The 18576-nt window shown below is 41.2% G+C and overlaps 1 protein-coding gene across 1 annotated transcript in view; it reads right to left on the bottom strand.

The window, feature by feature from the left end:
• dchs1b (dachsous cadherin-related 1b) overlaps positions 1-18576 on the bottom strand; it is an 89077-nt gene that overhangs the window by 28183 nt on the left and 42318 nt on the right. The gene's annotated exons all lie outside the window — the stretch shown is intronic.

Genomic DNA, 18576 nt, shown 5'->3' with positions numbered 1-18576 from the left:
TTACGCCGTGTCAGATGGAGAGAAAGCATTCATTTAACTTGTGTTGCTCTTTTTCCACTCGTACATTCCTTTGCTCTCTAGTGAGCTGCATTCCTCATATTAGGCATTCTCGAGTCTCAGAATCAATCTCTGACTTGCTGTTGCCAATGAGCTAAGGCACTATGGGTACAATTAAGATATATGGAAGGGAAGGAGCGCAGGGAGGGGAAGGTGGGAGAGGGAAATGAAGGAGGGGAAATATCCTGGCAGAAGAACAAAAGGCTGGGCTAACGATAACACGAGACCTTGAAATGGGAAAGAGGAGGATTGAGGCCTCATCTCCCTTCTCCTTCAATATCTATTCCTCCCTTGACCTTTCCTTTTCTTTTATACAGTCTCGACTCTTTTCTGCCCTCTCTCTCGCTCTCCCTCTCTTTCACTCGTTCTTTCAGCACCCTATTACGCCAAGTACTTGTTGTCTTTCATGTGGAGTTCACGGCTGGAAATGATTAGGAACATCAAACCTCTGAAAGAAAGGGAAGGGGAGGGAGGTGAAAGAGACCGAGCAAGAGCGAGAGATTGATTTCTATATTTGGAAGAAAGAATGCTATTACTATTAATGAACATAATAAGGGGTGATGGTCACCAAAAACTCTGTTTTTCCTCTGTCTCCCACAAATGTGCATACATACTTGTATACACGCACACAGCGAGGCACATTTCTAAGATGGTCCACGCTGAAAGCTTAGCAGTAAAGTGTAGCGTGGGTAGAGCTTTAGCCTGTGGAGTTTAACATGCGGACATGTGGTGTTTGTTAGGAAGTTTATCTTTGGGATGCTTCACATGTTAAAGGACACCAGGAACGCTTTACCAGTGTTGGTTTACCAACGTGCTGTCACTCCCTGCTCATATTTAAAGCTTAGTGGCAGATGGGTCGTAGCAGAAATCTGTTCCTCTGAATGGGCGGCTCACTTCAGCACTTTGAAACAACAGAATGGTGATAGGAGTGGCCATTTGGCTTCACTGAAGTGCAATTATACATTGCTTAAAATCGTGGACAAGGCAGCGCAGCCGTAGGGTTCTGCTGACCAAAAGAGATCAAGACCACAATAAATGAAATGAGTTACGATCGAGCATATGATCACACCACTTTGTGGACATGATTACTTCAGATTTTCTTCAACTTCTCTTTCACTTAAGCTAGAAACAAAGACTACTTACTCTGATACATAAATTATCAAAACAATCGGCAGTTAGTTCTGACTGCTCCGTTGACTATTTTTATATGAGGTTGTTTTTTTCCCCCTAAACACACTCAGAATATTACTTTAGATTTCGATTTTTAGTACCATATGACAACGTCAGCCATCAGAATCAAACTATCAAAACATGAGTCAAGAACAACTTCGCCATCTCTTTTCTGAAAAAAGGGTTGTGAATGGAGGTTAAAAGAGAGGTCAGCAGGAGATAAAAAGCTGTTTACAGGGATGGACAGTGATAGAGGAGCACAATGTGGGATGACATCACTGTACTGGATTCTGTGGAGTGATAAGAAACGCAGGAGATTTAGATGGTAGCGATCCTATCTTGTGCAAAGCCCTGCAATCTGGCTACTCTTGTGCAATTTTACGTGCGCTGTGTACGTGTGTCTCTGTGCCTGCCTCTCCCCCTCCCTTTTTCAAAGTGAATTCGCTGGGCTCTGACTGACAGCTGGCTTTATCAGACCTATTTTTTACTTATTGTTAAATATTTATAGCCGTTTAAACCCCATCTCAGGCCTCAGTGCACCGACTCTGACTGGTGCGGCAGCTGCTAGCAAAAGACCTGCATATCTGCGAAATACCAGACATTTTATTGTGGCTAGCTGCTAACAAGAAAGCTAATGAGGAGACCGAGGTCAGATATTAAGATCAAAGAAGGAATGTTGTGTGTGCCACCCAGAGATAAAAAGTAACTTTAACTTTCAGGGATGTCACAGCCTCACACCAAAAATTCAGTAGTTAGTACCATAGAAAATATAAGAGATGGATGTAGCTACCATGACTTTACTCACTGGTTTCTAAAATCCATTATGAAGCCACTGTCGCCATCTTGGTTGCATTTTTAGCACATTTTTATACCACAGATAATCCTTAATTGTTGTTTGACTGATTGATGTTACTAGTCATTAAATTCATTTTGGCATTAAGGTACCATAACTATGAGTTCTGGTGACATCTGTTTTAACTTGTGGTCATTCAAATGAGCTTATTATGCTTTTTCTTTTTTTGTCATGTTTAAAACTGTGGACAGTGTTTTAAATAAAGAGGCTACCATATATGCAAATAACCCATGTGCGCCAAAGGTTTAGGCTTCACATAGCTCTAAACATTTGATTTCTGATGTTGTCAGGTAGAGGAGATATGCTTAAGCAGCAACCTGCTGTTAAAAAGATTCTCTGTTTTTAGATGGTGAACTGAGGGGATGCACCAATACCCGCAGTAAAGACGAAAAATAAGGATTATTGTGACCTGTGAATCATGCAACGCTACTGTAGTGGAGCCCATGAAGAAAAACATGAAGTTTAAAATAAGCATAATCATTCCTATTTAAATGGTCCTGAGCCTGTGTACAATAGAAGCTGTATGTTCTGTAATTATCAAGAGTTTTCAATATTATAGCTGCTTTTAAGCATAATTAGGGAAATCAATATTGCACCCTTGCAAATGATCCTTATTCCGCAATCAAATTCAGATATTTGTGAACTTAATGAGGCTGAGCGCTGTTATTCTGCTGATCAACAGTGTAACTGTTCTGTTTTATCTCAAAGTTATCACACTACTGCATGAAAGTAAGTTTTTCTGGGCACCGTCTTTGATTTAAGCAGTAAGGTCTGTGATACAAAGCAACCAAAGATTGTCACTTATTGTCTTTCGGTTGCAAGTTTGCTTCAAAGATGAGAAGAAAACAGTAATTAAAAAGTAGAGCACAAAGACGGATAGGCGCTGGACCGGCTCAGATGCGGGACTGTTGTCTGAGACTGTCTGAACTGTTGGGCTTTTGAATGAATGAAAGGATGAATGATTGAGAGTGAGCGGCTCACAGTTGCCTCAGGGACACCAATCTGGGTAATTTTAAATCCTCCAGCGATCAAAAACAGCAGTATGTGTTTAAGAGGATGCATCTGTGTTTCTGCTCCAGCCTTTGTCTCAGAATGGGAGCAGACGTGTGTGTATATATATAAATTTTGGGCATTTCAGCGGTTTATCCAATAAAAACATGACAAAGAGAAAGATCTTGGAATTTCTTTCTTTCTTTTTTTTTTTCCTGAATTGCCACACCACAGGATTTTATTTTCTTGGGTGCTGAAGTCAGTGCCTGGAATTTGAGGGTTAGCATCTGCTTGTTGATTACTGTTTCCAATTTGTATTTTATGTTCGTAGCGCATCTGCAAGGAAACGGAGAAATAGACAGAGACACGGTAATAAAATTTGGAACTAGTCATATTACCACTTTCTTTACCCCTTTAGGACATCTGCTATCATGTTAAAGTATATACACAGCAAAAAATAAAATGTATTATCAAGTGAAAACAGTATTTCGGTGCTTTGTGAGACTCAGTAAAATCAGTTGTCTGTTCTGCTGGTCATTATTTCATTGTGTGGTTTTTGCAAACTAGAAGATGTGTATTCCTATATACAGTATTTTTGTGTGCCTGCGTTTTGTGGAAAGTCGCAGTGCACAGTGAGCAGTTCTGATTAAGGCTATTGATTAGTCCATCTGTGACAGCAAAAAGAAAGCACAGAAACGAGAAGATCAATAGGTGTGACTTGATCGATCTATCATGAAGACAGCTGCTGAGGGAGTAGAAAAGGATTTAAATCTTCTCCGGAGATCTAAAAGCATTTCTAAATAAGACTGTCATCAACAAAGTGAAGACAAAAAATCTGAAAAAAAATGTAGTCCTAAGTCAGCCATGCTCTCTTGGAAGACCCATCTCCATGTTTATGTACTCCTGGTGAGCTTATCCTGACAAAGCTGATGTTTTACAGACTTAAAATAAACGTCTTTACCACCATCTTTTCATTAGTCTCAGATGTTTAGACAAACTTTTCTAATCTCGGGCCAGCAGGAAAAACTCCTGCCCTCTCAATAATACGGTTCAAGTTCATTCACAAATAGATACACACAATGACCTCTAAACACGCGACACAACGGTTCAGGTTTATCCTCGTTGATTGCACAGCTTCGCTCCACTTAACCAAAATAGTGTCTATAAGCCTCTGCAACCCTCCGCCAATTTAGTCCAGCTTCCTGGATGTGATCCCTGTGGCCACTGGACAGATTCATCGTGGCCTCATCAGTCACGTGTCAACAGTCTTTCTGCAACACTAAGGACAATGGAGGTAAATTAATTAAGACCAGATGGCAGCTAAAATAAAGCACAGTTTTGATTATGGCAACTAGATTTTAATCACAAGAGCGCCTTACCGTCAACATTCATCCATCCTAATTCGGGCTGGGCCCTGATTCAATAGTGTCATGATGAATAAAACAATTTCCCATAAGCTTTCTTTACACACTGAAAAGCTTTGTCTGGTGAGAGACATCATTACAAAAGGGTTTTTTGATTGTTTAACGCTGCATGTAACTTTGCATACATCTGACTGATTGTGAGATGAGATATTAAAAAAACATGGCGTGTTAACATTGTAATTTTTGACCACAGTGCCACAAACTTGCAAAACACTTATTTCAAAAAGTTTTTTTTTTAATTTTAGAGCAACTTGGGAATTTTTGGATGTATCAACTGACTGTGACCACCCTATAAAAAAAATTGTGTTGTGAGCTTTTGTTTGAAAAGAGAACCCAAACATGACTCACTGAAACGCCACGCACGTCTTTCCACTACTCCCCACTCTCCACCACAAAAAGAGCCAAAACAAGGCAGATAAAAATGGCTGGCCTCAAACAGCCACAGAGGTAAACTCCAAAAATCATTCATCACTGTCCCAGTGATTCCTAGTGTCACACGCCCACAGTGCCGCCTCATTGTCCCGCTTTGCCAGATGGAAGGCTTTAAAACAAAGGCTTACTACTACGCTATTTATCTATCACTATCTCCTGCCCGTGCGCTACGACTTGCTTAAATCTAGCCAAACTGGAGTTAAAGGATTCTATACTGACATGTTTCCAATTCAAACTAAATTGCGGGTGTGTAAAATAAATCTGATTGAACCCAAGTCCTCCCTTCGGTGGAGCAGCAGTCTTCGAATCCAGTCGAAGCCTGATTTTCTTCACATAAACATTTATGTTTCAGTGTCATTTTATTTCTCAATCTGTAAACCAACACGCAGCTATGTGGGAGGTTCGCTCTAATAAGGCGGAGTGTGTTTATCATTACAAGTGAGATGGGTTTTATTGGGGACAGACTAAACCACCTCTGTTTGCCCTCCAGGAATGGTCGCTCATAGAGCCAATGCTCATTTGACAATATTAGTTTCAGGGACGAGGGTCATTCCAAACTGTGCGCCTGTGCTCAAGTGTGCGCTAAGCGCGTCTGTCTGTGATCAAATCAGCGAGCGTCTCAAGGGTCAAAGGTGAGACAGATTTCCAGCTGCGGCTCTCTTTTTTCTCTAACCTCCAGAGACCATGTGCATTCGTGTAACAGGTCAGCCGTAATGAGACTTGAATGTGTCACTGTCAAAACAGGGGAGAGAAACACCTGTTATCTTTGTACAAAAGGGGTAAAAATGGAGACTTGATTATAGGGAATCAAATTGTGTCATATTGGGCAAAATAAGTGTGTAATCAAAAACACAGATGATGTAATTCTGTACAGTTAATCTCACTTTTATTTTTCATTTCTTTCTTTTATATTAGAGCCACACAAATCGCTCAAGAGTGCACATGCGGGTTCACTTTCCCTGAACCCCTCGTCTATGTCTGTGCTTTCTCCAAGTCGCTTCGTGTTTCCCTTGTTCTTCCTGAGGTCGGGCGGTTACTGACCTCCACCTCAGGGAGGTGATAATAGTAAAAGATAGCAGGAGCACCCCCTGAGCTTTGAGCTTACATCTGGTATTGGGTTACTCTGATAGTTGTTGACAGCAGAGAGAGATAGAGAGGGAGAGAAAATCAGAGGGTTTGTGCAAATGCTGTTGTGTGATTTTATACACAATTTTATACCAAGTCTGCATAATTTATGTAGAAATCACAATAGAGAGGAAACACGTCTGTGCACAGGGTGATGTCACGGAACTGGGGACAATAAACATTGTTTAATATTATACAAAACAGCATTTAACAAAGGTGAAATCCAGGCCAGACATCAACTAACACTCCTGTATATGACAGCCACTGTAAAAGCTCACTCATGCTCTTCCTGTCTCTCTTTCACACACACTGTACGTACACCAGTATCCCTGTGCAGCCACATGCAGAAATTAATACAAATCCCATGTTCACATCAAGTTAAGTCCTGCATGTCATGCATGATAGTAAAAATTATGATTTATAAACCTTTTATAACACTTGTAGTTGCACACTACTAAAATATAAGCAATGTTCTCAGGTCTCATAAAGGCAATCTTGGAAACAACCAACAATAGGACTTTTGGGGGGGGGGGACACTGAAATACAACCAGATGTTCTGTAGTTGACAACATTAGTCACACATTTTACTGCACAGATTAAACCTTGATGCCTTTTGTCCAATTTGGACATTTTCTGGCCACCTGGACCCAAAAACTACAAGTATTACTTCAGTTTTATTGCAATTCATCATTGCTCTTCAGGCTTCAAACAGAAATCACCACATTGTTGAATTCTTACGGTGGTCGCTTGCCCGAAAATGTTTGTATTCTGAGGTCATGCAGACATCTGTTACTTTAGAACTGATATGCAAAGAGGACGAGAACTTCACAAGCTAATAGTAAAATTGTGTAATGTGTGTGCATTCGTGCGGATCATTTCTGCAGATATCACCCTGACCTCGTGCAGTTACTGCATTTACATTTGCATCATGCTTGTCAAACAACAGGCAGCAAAGATCAACGGGTGTTAATACTGGACCTCAGACTGACAATGGAGCTAAGTTGATTGTGCAGTTAGTAGTAACAGACAGCTAGTATAACTGGATTAGCTTGTCAATGACCTAGCTTGAACCACAGCCAGCATAAGAGATGGGTCACTTGCAGGTTACTATTGAGGGAAACAGAGACGTTCTTCTATCTTTGTTAATGCTCATCAGCATCTGAGTCTAAAGCTGAAACGAATCACGGTCTGCAAATTTAATACTGAGAAGGTAGTCTAACGACTGCAGATGGTGCTTGTTGGTCATTTAGAAAGTTAGACCCACTACGCACCCACACGAACACACAAACTGCTGAATGATCACCAAGCTATTACATCTTAATGAATTCTATTGATTAGCTTTTTTCTGCTGAAGGTTCAGGAGACAAACTCTGTCTGCTCTACACACACACCCACACACACACACACAGTTGTGCGTAATTGACCTGCAGAGACACAAGAAGCCTCCATGTGTCTGAGTAGAGAGTATTAGACACCGCGATTACAAATTCATACACAGCCTGGGGGGGTGAAAAACTAGCTTATACTTGTTAAATTAATTTCCTGACTCTGCACATGTGAGGTGAATATGAGGAAGTGGTGAGAAACACAGTCCTGATTCCTAAAGCACCTGTTAAACCACAGTTCGTGCAGAACCAAAGCCTGATCCGGCAGAAATGCCGTGCTTCGATGAGGCAGCCAAGTTACTCTTGGGATAAACTGTTCTGTCCAAAGGTATTTCAGCTGCTTAAATCTTCCTCACTTTCTGTTGTTTTCCCATTGATTCAGTCCTCGTGCTTTTCATCTGTTCTCATGAGTTTCGTGAGAGGGGATTAAAGTTAATTGTTCCTTTGTGTCGGCAACTTTCTCTCTCATTTGTTTCTCTGTCCCTCTGATATTGCCGCTTACTAAAGACAGCCACTGATGACACTGATGGCTCTGTCAAGCAGCAGGGAACCTCGCAGACTGAAGCAAGCAGCAGAGGGCTTTTAATACCCAATCATACTCGGTAAACCAGGTTGTCAGTGCTGTAGAACATCTATCAAATGTGTAGAGGTGCACAAACATGCATGTGGATGATGTTCCCCACAATTATCATTTCATCCTCCACGATCAGCTCAGCCAACTCAAATTTCCAAGAAAAACAGGTTGGCTATGCATGATGCAGCCCTGGGGTCAGAGATGCAGCCAGCTCATGCTGGGAGCAAATCAGGCAAGAAAAATGGGGGGGGGGGGGTTAGTACAGTACAGTAAATGGGGCTATTGCTGCAATTCTACAGGCGTGCAGAAAGAAGACTTAAATCAGCTGCCATCCGCACTTCATCAATCAGCTCTCTGGGAAATAACTTCTCAACACAAAGACAGACCTGAAGCACAACACAGCAAAGCAGTAGCTTCAAACAAAAACATTGTGGACAAGAACCGGGGAGACGGAGTCTGAGCCACAGATTACTCCATTGTCTCCAATAAAACGCTAGAAAAGCACACCACAGGTATTCAAAGGAATGCTGAATGCTTAGACAGTTACTTTATCTGAGTGTTGGGAAACTAAAAATCTTAATTGCTTGAACAGAAGTGTGGAAGCAAAGATAAGCGAGAATAAAGATTCATTTAATGCTGACTAGTCTCTATACAGAGACACTTTGGCTTCAAACAAAGAAATAATAAGTCTCCGGCGACTGATAAGTTGAGGGGCTTTGTCTGTCTTCATCACTAAATATTTCCTATTATTTGTATCTCAGCTGCTTTCATCCACAGCGCTAAATCATTTTCACGCCATCTCTGACATCATCATAAAAAAAACTTTGTCCATTACCTCATGTCTCAGGCTGAAAGTTTTAGCTAATTTACCCACACACAAGACGGGAAAAAAAAGTCCTAATCAATTGTAAGGACAATTGACTGCAAATCAAATACAGAGGAAACTAACTAATATGTCCTATGACTACTGATATGTTGTCATCTAAAAATCCCATATACCGGCCAAAATTTTTTTCTTTCAGATACATAAACATAGATTTCCCTACCACTGTTACAAGTAGCTATTTATTTGAGTCCTTAAGAAGAAAACATAACAATACAGTTTAAAAACACTCTTCATTTGTGAACTTCTAGTCTGTTAATCAGCCCTAACTGTCTCTGTATCTTGTATCCTTACAGTTTATGGAAGCAGCTTGCTAACCAAGCTTGTTAGCATTAGCTTATCACTTAGCACTCCGCTAATGCTAACCAAGCTTGTTAGCATTAGCTTATCACTTAGCACTCCTCCTTCTTGTTGACATGTGGCAACTTTTGTCTCTAAAAAGCCAACATTGTGCCGACCAGACTGGGTCATGATTTCTAAAGCAAGACATTGTGTATCTCAGATCTTTTTTGGCCTTTTTTTGGCCTACCACAAAGCGACAGCAAGACTTTTTGTTTTCTTCACACAGACAGTATGCTGTTTGAAACTAGGCGACTCACACCAATCTCAATGAATAAACAGCACTAAATGTCAGAAAAGCATGTGAACTTTTCCTTTGTGACTGTATAGAAAATGGTTTACATGGCTCATGGGTCAGGTAGGAGGGCCTCTACGCAGGAATTTGCTTAGCACTCCAGGGAGTTCGGGACAGGCTGCGATGAAGACCAAACAGAAATGTTGGACATGATCAGTTGCACTGTGCCGTATAAATCATAACACACTCATCATTGCCATCCGAGATAGGAAGAAAGGAGGTGTAAACAGAAGTCAGTCAGGAGTTAAAGGGATGGAAGAGCGATTACACTAATGTGTATGATGCTGAGAGATGAGGTGATGACGTGTAGTGAAAGTGTCGGTGTCAGGATGCGTTCAGAGGAGTGGAAATTGTTACACTAAGTGTGCGTGAGGAAAAGTGCATAAGAAGGGAGGGAGAGAGAGAGATGAACTAATGTGGTGTTTTGAAGATATGAGACAGGGGGAAGAAAGACAAAGCAGCGGGGAAAGACCAGAAAGTCAAAAGAAACAGGAGAAAAGTTTGCCTAAGGAAAATGGTGGTAGGATAAACTGTTATCATTGTGTAGACTTTTATTTGAAATGTGCTTACTAAATGGGAAGACTTAACTCTTTCAGTTGTCCATTTCGGCATCAAGTTCACCCACAAAGGAGGCGATGAAGGTTAGGAGGTTTAGCTAAGAGTTAGAGGGGGGATTAGCTTCAAGTCACGGGGTAAACAGACCTCCAACACAGTGAGTCAAGGGGTTCAACGTAGGAGGCGCTGACTAAGATGCACTAAGCCACACAGTAATGGGAAATGACGGGGTCCCAGCTATCACATGGCTGGTCACACTAAAGCTGCCTAGGAGTGGGATGAGAGGGGGTGGCGGACTACGGGTGGCGCAGATTATTACCCAGATCAAAGCAAAGTTAGAGCAAATTTGGGTTTCAGTAATGAGAAAAAAGAGCCAATATGTGAGACGAAGGAAGGATGAAGATGTAGAGATACAGTAAACAAGTTAACAGCTTAAATAATAACAACCTCTAGTCATTGCTCACCTCAGACTCCCACTTTTAGGTAAAGAAAACAGGTTTAAACAGGAAATGTGCATCTGCTGTGACAGATTTGCATCCCACTGCTCCCTACTTTCCCAACCCCCACTATACCATACTCCTGCCAAAAACAGCTTCTGCTCATGCTTCCTCTCTGTTAGCTCACCCTTAAGTGTATTTACTTGACCTCCAAAAGATATCAACATGATGATATTTTTTCTCACTCCTAAACTCCCTCCCTACACACACGGCTCAGATAGCAGTATCGTGCCTTAGCCAGCAAAGCTTACCCTCGCCAGGGTCACATTTAGCTCAGCTCAGCACTTACAAAGGAGAACCACATAGGGACAACTGATACAACTGCAGAAGAGAGACAGTGGCGAGAGCAGAATAAGATATAACAGCAGAAAGGTAAAAAAAAAAAAAGAGACAGGGATGGAGGGGCGAAGCTTACAACAAGCTAGCTTTGGGGGAAAGGGGGATCTGTGTTATCTTAAAAGGCTTATTGGTTTTTATCCTTTATTACACAGCACGCCCGCTCCCTGTATTAGCTGCAACACCTTAACCAACACATCCATGTATGAGGAATCACTAAGTGCTAGCATGCGCAAATGTATCTTTTTAGCACGTTATGTAGCAGCTACATGTCCATGGGACGTTCTAGTTAGCAGCAAAAGTCCAGCATGCAGCTTTATGCCCCCATGTGACAAAAGGCCATCCCTTACAGGTATCAATGAAGCATGAAAGGAGGCTAATTTCAGTGACGGAAACGACGGCAGCTGCTTGAACATGTAGAAACAACATGCCACTGTAAATTTCCATCTCAAACACATTGCTCCCAAAGGGGCCAGTCAAAACAGACCCGTCAAACTCAGTTAGCAAGCCACTATAGACACACAATGGCGCCTTGTGTGGAGGGCCAACCAAAACTTCTCCCAGGTTCCCCCTTTCTGGCCCATCTCTTCACTGACAGGGTATTCACCTTTTAAGCTGCTTCCTTTTATACCTCAGTTTCCCCTGTATTATATCCCACTCTCCTACTCGAGTCCATTTTTCGATCCTGGTCACCCCAGTCTTACTTTCATGGTCTCTCTGTCTTCTGACTCTCTTTTATTGACAGCTTGTCTCCACTGCCTTGAGCTCTAAAGGCAGTGTGTGCAATATTCTTTGCTGCGAGTAAAACCCAGAAAGCCAGGGTAATTGCCTGTTAAACTACAAACTGATTTCTTTTCCTTCACTCCATCCTTAAATCAATTTTATTTAAAGTGAATGCAATCCATCTGTATTTTTAAATCTTTACATTTCTGTCCAAGTCATCTTTATAGAAGTGTTTCAGGTTTTAACATTTTGTGCATTTTTTTTATTCTGTTTTCAGTTTTGGTTACAGTGACAGGGTGTGTCGCATTCATTTTTGGGTGTTTTTTTTTTTTTCCACTCTCATTTTGGTTTTGTCTGAGGAAGCGAACCCAAAAATATTTCTGGTTGAGTATTATTTTATTTTCAGGGTGCACTGTGTTTCCTCTGCTGTACATTCATCCAGCAGCGGCTGCACCGCACTGCGGGAAAAAGTCAGCCAAGCTGTAAGGAAACCTGACAGATAAGATACTAATCATCATCACTGTCCTCCCACAAACACAGCACTTTTTATGATTTTTTGAACCCCTGTGTAGTTTCATTTTAATAAAACTTTATGTTTCTGTACTGCAACAAGCTCTGAAAGCGAAAATGGGATTGTCATCTCATTTTTTTGTCTTAAACAGACCACAAGCTAAAATTGACTCCAACTCCTGCTGTTCCCAAAGACACAGCACACAACCACCGTGCACACATACTGTAAACAATGTTAGTGATGAACAGATGGGGATGTTCAGTTGTCCCCCCTACAAAACACTAGTTAGAAAAACAGGAAAACAGCTTCAGAATTACAGTTACTTCTGAGAAGAATACTAAAATATTTAAAGCTTCTAACCATTAGATTATTCCCATGATAATTATTTTATTCTCAGGATGGCACTGATATTATCTTTCAATCAATGTCACATTAACGAGGCTGTGAAAAGTCTAAGATTTAGCTTTTATGATGCACACAACTGTGCGCTGATGCCAACACTGATATGAATATTTGCATGTGACATCATCTGGCCCTAACCCACAAAGGGACTGCCAGAAACCCTTAAAAGCAGGAAAAATCTATTAAAGCCTTCCTCGGTCGTAACCTTGCCAGGTCTTTTCAACCCCCGGTAGTTTAAATCTTTGTTTTTGCCTCTTCCATCTTCTGCATCCCACTCCCCTCCTCCTCATTTTCTGCACACTTCAGTCAGTGCCAGCCTCTGCTCCCTTTGTTCTCTACTAGGTGTGGCCGATGACAGAAGGCTAGGGGGCAGTAGACTCAGCCACTGCTCGAACACCGCTTCACTGATTTGCTGCTTTGAAGCTTTCGCTAATCTCCAGCACTCGCTGTGGCACACACTGGCACAGAGATGTACAGCCCTGAGTACATGCACGCAGGCCTTCAAACATCTTTGTGAACGTCTCTGAACAAAGCATGCAAATGGAGTTATGCTGTGGCGTGTACAATAAGAATAAACACAGAGTTCTAAAGCAGACATCTGGAAAACCAAAATCTGCAGGTGCACAATTAGGATTCATAATTAGGATTACAACAGCTTCCATTAAAGAAATAGCCCCATCATTGTGTTTTAGAAAAATGGCAAACTGAGCAGCGTCAGGTTCAGAAAACAAAGAAGGCTGAGTGGGGTCACACACACACCCAAACTCAGCTGATTACTTCACTTAAAGGTATTCATCATTAACAGTGTCTCTGTGTCTCTGAATGGGCCACAAAAATTAGGCATAATGGTTTGCTAAAGACTTCATTTTTCTCCTACACTTAACAAATCGCATGGATGGTGTAAGAAAGTTTTCTCCCAGATAAGATGAGATTTCAGCAATTTCGAAATGTTTTCTGACAAAATTCTGAATAAAAATCTGAAGAATGGAAACTGACATCTCTTTTACTGGAACATGAGCAGAATTTACCACAGCCGAAAGCAAAATGCCAATCTGAAATAGAAACCATGAGCACCCTGTGAGTCACTGTTTCGGTATCCTTGGACACAAAAAGTGTTGCCTCGTGGCATTCTCACTTCAAAACCCGATGCTCTGATTTGCTCTTTGGCACTCGGCTGATGCAGATATCTGTCTGCAATCATTGCAGCAGTTATATATAAATACTGTTTTTGGCTGTTTTTGTCTATGCTGACAGAAATAGACACATTCAATAAAATTCATACATATTTAGATTTGTGTCATATACAGAGCTATTTTGGTATCCGACCTTCGAGTCTGATGAACCCATCCACGGTGAAGCCAACTGTTGTAATTAGAGTAAAATCATTCTACATTTCTGCTATGCCAGACTTTTTGATTATATATGATAGGAGCTAAAATGAGCCCAAAAAGTTGCACTCAATCAATGCATCATTGCTGCATGGCACTGCACGGATTTTTCCATTACATAAGTTTCCCAGGCTACGTGAAATGTATGACAAAAACAAAGTTCTGCACAACAATGAGCCATTCCAGTTTCCTCCATATCCCTGACATGAATGTGAGTGGGTGTTGCATGAATTAAAGCACTAGATTAACTTGTCACCAATGTGCAAGCAAGATGATAACTGAATCTACAGAAAAATGGCGAAGATAATAGTTTGACAGGCATAAAATTGTAGCTTTTGCATCAACAAGATTGACATTTCTTTGCATGGTGTCCAGTGTATCCTTAAAACAATGAAGCATAACAAATTGGACAAGTGGAGGACAAGAAATAACAGATCTGAAATAAATTATCTACAGCTGATAAACAATATCAGGAAAAATATCTGACACAGGACCTGAGATTCATCTGGAGGTTCAGTCGATCCATCTGCTGTTCACTGAAGCCTCATCAGAAAAGGTCTCAGTGGAAGGTTTGCTGTCAAGAAGCCATACTTAAGCAAGGGAAACAGGCAGAAATGGACTGAAAATCAGTGGCAAACATGTCCTATAGAGTGATGAATTCAAAAATGTCTGAAGATTAGAGAGAGTTCAGGGTATGTTGAACAAGTGATGTTTAGATGTGCTAGATATGCTGACTGTAATGAGTTCATGTTTTCCTGCAGGTTATTGAGTGAACTGAAAAAGAGATTTTTGGTGAATTAAATCACAAATCAAAAAGTTGGACTATCTTTCAAAGACCTTTCAGCTTTTGCCCTGGCCTTGATTCCTTGTTTGGGGTAGTGATGGATTTCCAGTTTCTTGGACCGGACACTGTGGTGTGAGACTGTCTTAGAACTGAGACAGGAAATGATGCGATAACTCAGGAACTCGCCACTATTGTTAGGACCAAAAACCGGAAGCTCTGCTCAGGACGATATGCTCAAGAACTGGACGTCTGTGCTGAAATCACACAAGAAGCACATCCACATGGAGGCACCACAGAAAGAGAACAGACACACACCCTCAAATATTCTATGTGAACATAAAGATATGCTGATGATGATATTTCCTCAAAAAATTATCAAGAATTTAATGTGTTACATTTGAGTATAAATCTGTACATTTGAGAGTCTACATATCTGACAAAGTATTAATAAGAAAGAATAAAAAGCTGTCTGCGCATGCTGAGAAAAAAAAATTGGTTAATCAAGAACCCATGAAAGAACTATTAAAAATCTGATGACGACCCAGGTGAGGTGAACCTGAGTGCATGCTTTGCAAACAGAAAGGAAGAAGTCTTTTGCCAAACTGGATTTTGCACGTTTTCATCCCCCATGCTTTTTCAGAAACCTTGTGATTGAAGACGATAACCCCAGCAGTCACTTACTCACTAGACTGACTCAACAATTGCAGTTTGCTGACATGCATTTCACACCTCTCCTGCACAGAATCAATTAAACCCTCTTACTGTATAGCCCCAGGAGAATATGCACAACCCTCCTTCTCTCATCCTTTCTGTCACACACACAATACGATTTCCAATGTCCAAGTCTCTGTGTTGCACACAGCACTGGTTTACACATCTTAAACTCTTTATCAACATCCCAGATTCTCCAAATTTTCTCATACCAACCGAACATAGACGCGTAGGAAACAGAATTGGTAGACACAGCGTAGAGCCTTGAAATGGCCTCAAGGAAGCCAATGCTTAGCTACGTTGAGCATGCTCTCTTTGTATAGCTTTCTCTTTGCTCGTACAGATCTGCCATCTCCATTCACTCGGCGAGCCTCATTATAAACGAGAACAAAAAGATGCATGTCAGTCAGAACATGATGGAAAAAATGGAATTACTTCATGCTACCCGCAGCTACAGAGACACTGTGCTCAAACGTGCGTGAAAGTATAAATATGTGTACATAATTGAGCACCCAACAGTGACAGCGAGACTATATTAGGCGTTAGGGATTACATGTGAAAACCAATCTCGCCCAGCCATGACCAGTGCTCTGTAAAATAATAAAGAATAAAATCTTTGCAGACAGAAGCTGAGGTGGAATGGACATATCGTTGGTTCATTATGGGAGTACACTCGCAGGAGGACACATCTGGATTCTTCATGCAGTCATATCAAGTGGTCTCTTTGCATTGGGACTTATATGCAGTTTGCAGTTTGTGTGTCAAAATCCATCAACTTTGAGATAGATAATAACTGACAAAGTTTTAATGGCCTTGCTGTGACATTAATAGGAATAATATTGTTATAATATTATTAGCACAAGGATTTAATATACTGCCTTCCCATTGTTTGAATTAATCCATCTATCTTAATTAATGCAGCTGTTTTTCTATCCCCCGTTCCATCTTGGTCCTGTTATCCGAGTAAACAGTGGCGACAGCAGATAATATAAACCAAGCTTGTTGTTTGCTTGCGTCTATATCCCCATTGCGAAATGATTTGATTGCTCCCTTGATAAGGTAAAGCATAATATACAACAGCTCGTCGCTGTATGTGATATTCTCAGGCTCTCCAGTCACTGATTCAGAGGAGCTGGAAGGTTGCGCATAAGCTTTGAAAGTAAAACGAAAGAGCCTTGATCAACATGCTGCTCACATATGATGGCATTAGACACAAAACAGAATTGTAAGGAAACTTTGATTTGATTCTGAAATATAAAGACCAGGTTTAGGGTACGGTCTGTTTCTGTTCCGTCAATACAACATCTAAAGTGTACCTCCTTCTGTCAGCTCAGGGAATGCACTGCCTGGAAGAAATGAATCGGTTGTCTTGACATTAGAGTGTAGGAGGGGAAAAAAATCTCCGAAGGAATTCAATTCCAGAAAATTATTTTCAGCATGGCAGAGTTCAGAAAGAGGGGGGATAACCCTGGTACTTGGCTTACCAAAGTTAGAGCTAGGCGTGCTGTGATGTCGGTAAAGTCTGAACAGCACAGACAGACCGTACAGCAAGTGGACATGTAGTATAAACATCTAGGGCCAACGTTTTGATGCATTCTGTCTGGTTTTGGGAAAGTGGTCCTCTAAACAGCACCTTCATACCAGCACATGATCAATAGGCCTGTAAATGTTGTAGCACTGACGCTACAAGGGGCATAAAATATTGAGGCGCAAGAGTGAAACACAATCTCCTGGGATATAGCATGGAGCAAGAGGGGGGTAACCCTAGAGAGCCAGGCAGCATTATAAACTACCCTCAGTTACTCTACACCAGCGTTTGAGGGAGGAGACAAAGACAGAGAACAGAGCCTGAGACTCTATCTCGATGATTTGATTGATCTTTAATTCAGTTTGTGATTATTTTCAGCACTTCATCAATAACACTTGTGACTGTCACAGGCAGTCGCTGGTAAAATGATCTGTCCTCACAAGACAAAATACACATAAACAGACTAAAGGAGATTATGTGTAATTTGTTTACATATAAACCATTACATAGCTCGAACACCGGCTTCACATTCAACAACCGCTGACATGACAAATTACCTTTAAGCACTCCACTTCCACTCACCCGCATTCTTACAAACACTCTTCCCAACCCTGGCTCCACATGATTTACTTGCATGTATATACACCAAATGAAGTCGAACCCAATACGCACTGTATGCACAATACATCTAGAGCATACACTTCAGGTAACTTCAAAATGCGGCCCATTGTGCAGTAGTGGAGCTGAACTCAGGTTACTGCGGGTGTTGAATGACAACTAGGCATGAATGAGCGAAAGTTAGGCCTGAATGCGAGTCCAGCTTTACGACACGAGTAACATGATAGGCTGTATTTACGACAAAGGAAGCTGACCTCTGCTCGGTAGGAAGCTGGGTCGAGGGAGAGGAGGCAATTCAAATATGACTGTTGGAATGAAGGTTCTAGCTTGTTACAGCTTTAATCCAGTGTTTCGTATGTTTATACGACTTTTTTTGGTATGAAATAAGCACAGAAACACTGATACAACAGGCAAGTTTACATTTTTTTTAAATGGTTGAGAAGAGACAAACCCCTTCTGCCGCACATGTTCAACTCCAAATTACACCTTTCCTGATTTACGGACTTTGGAACTGCACTATTAACCCGAATGACCCCGTGAGGATCTCCAGCAAGGACACAGAAAAACATGCTAATGATCACTTTCTCAACGAAAGTGAGACCCTTCAATCAAAGTATCAAAACCTCAAAACCTATTCAACATGAGAATAGTTTACCTTGTTACCTAATTTTAACTATTTTTGCTCTGTTTAGCAATTGACAGGTGTAGCATTTAATTTATCTTCCATTTCGTCCCACTGATGAAAAATAAAAGTCAAAACCTTGTGTCTGTGGCAAATTTCACAGGTGCCAGTGTGTGACGTACTACAAAAGAAGTTTATGCAGGCCATCTAACCCAATCTAACAGTAAATTTTAGCATTATGTGACAGGGGTTTTCGCTCAAGGCTTGAGTAGTTTCACTTCCCCTCTACATCTTCTTGGACATTGTGCGAGAGAGATGGAGCTGACAGATGGCTTAAGGTCCCAACTCACCACCTTGCATGAGCAGCAGGTCCC

Source organism: Maylandia zebra, linkage group LG10 (genome assembly GCF_041146795.1).
Source record: "Maylandia zebra isolate NMK-2024a linkage group LG10, Mzebra_GT3a, whole genome shotgun sequence".
In the NCBI taxonomy this organism is placed as follows: Eukaryota; Metazoa; Chordata; class Actinopteri; order Cichliformes; family Cichlidae; genus Maylandia; species Maylandia zebra.
This window is presented reverse-complemented; position numbering and strand designations above follow the sequence as displayed.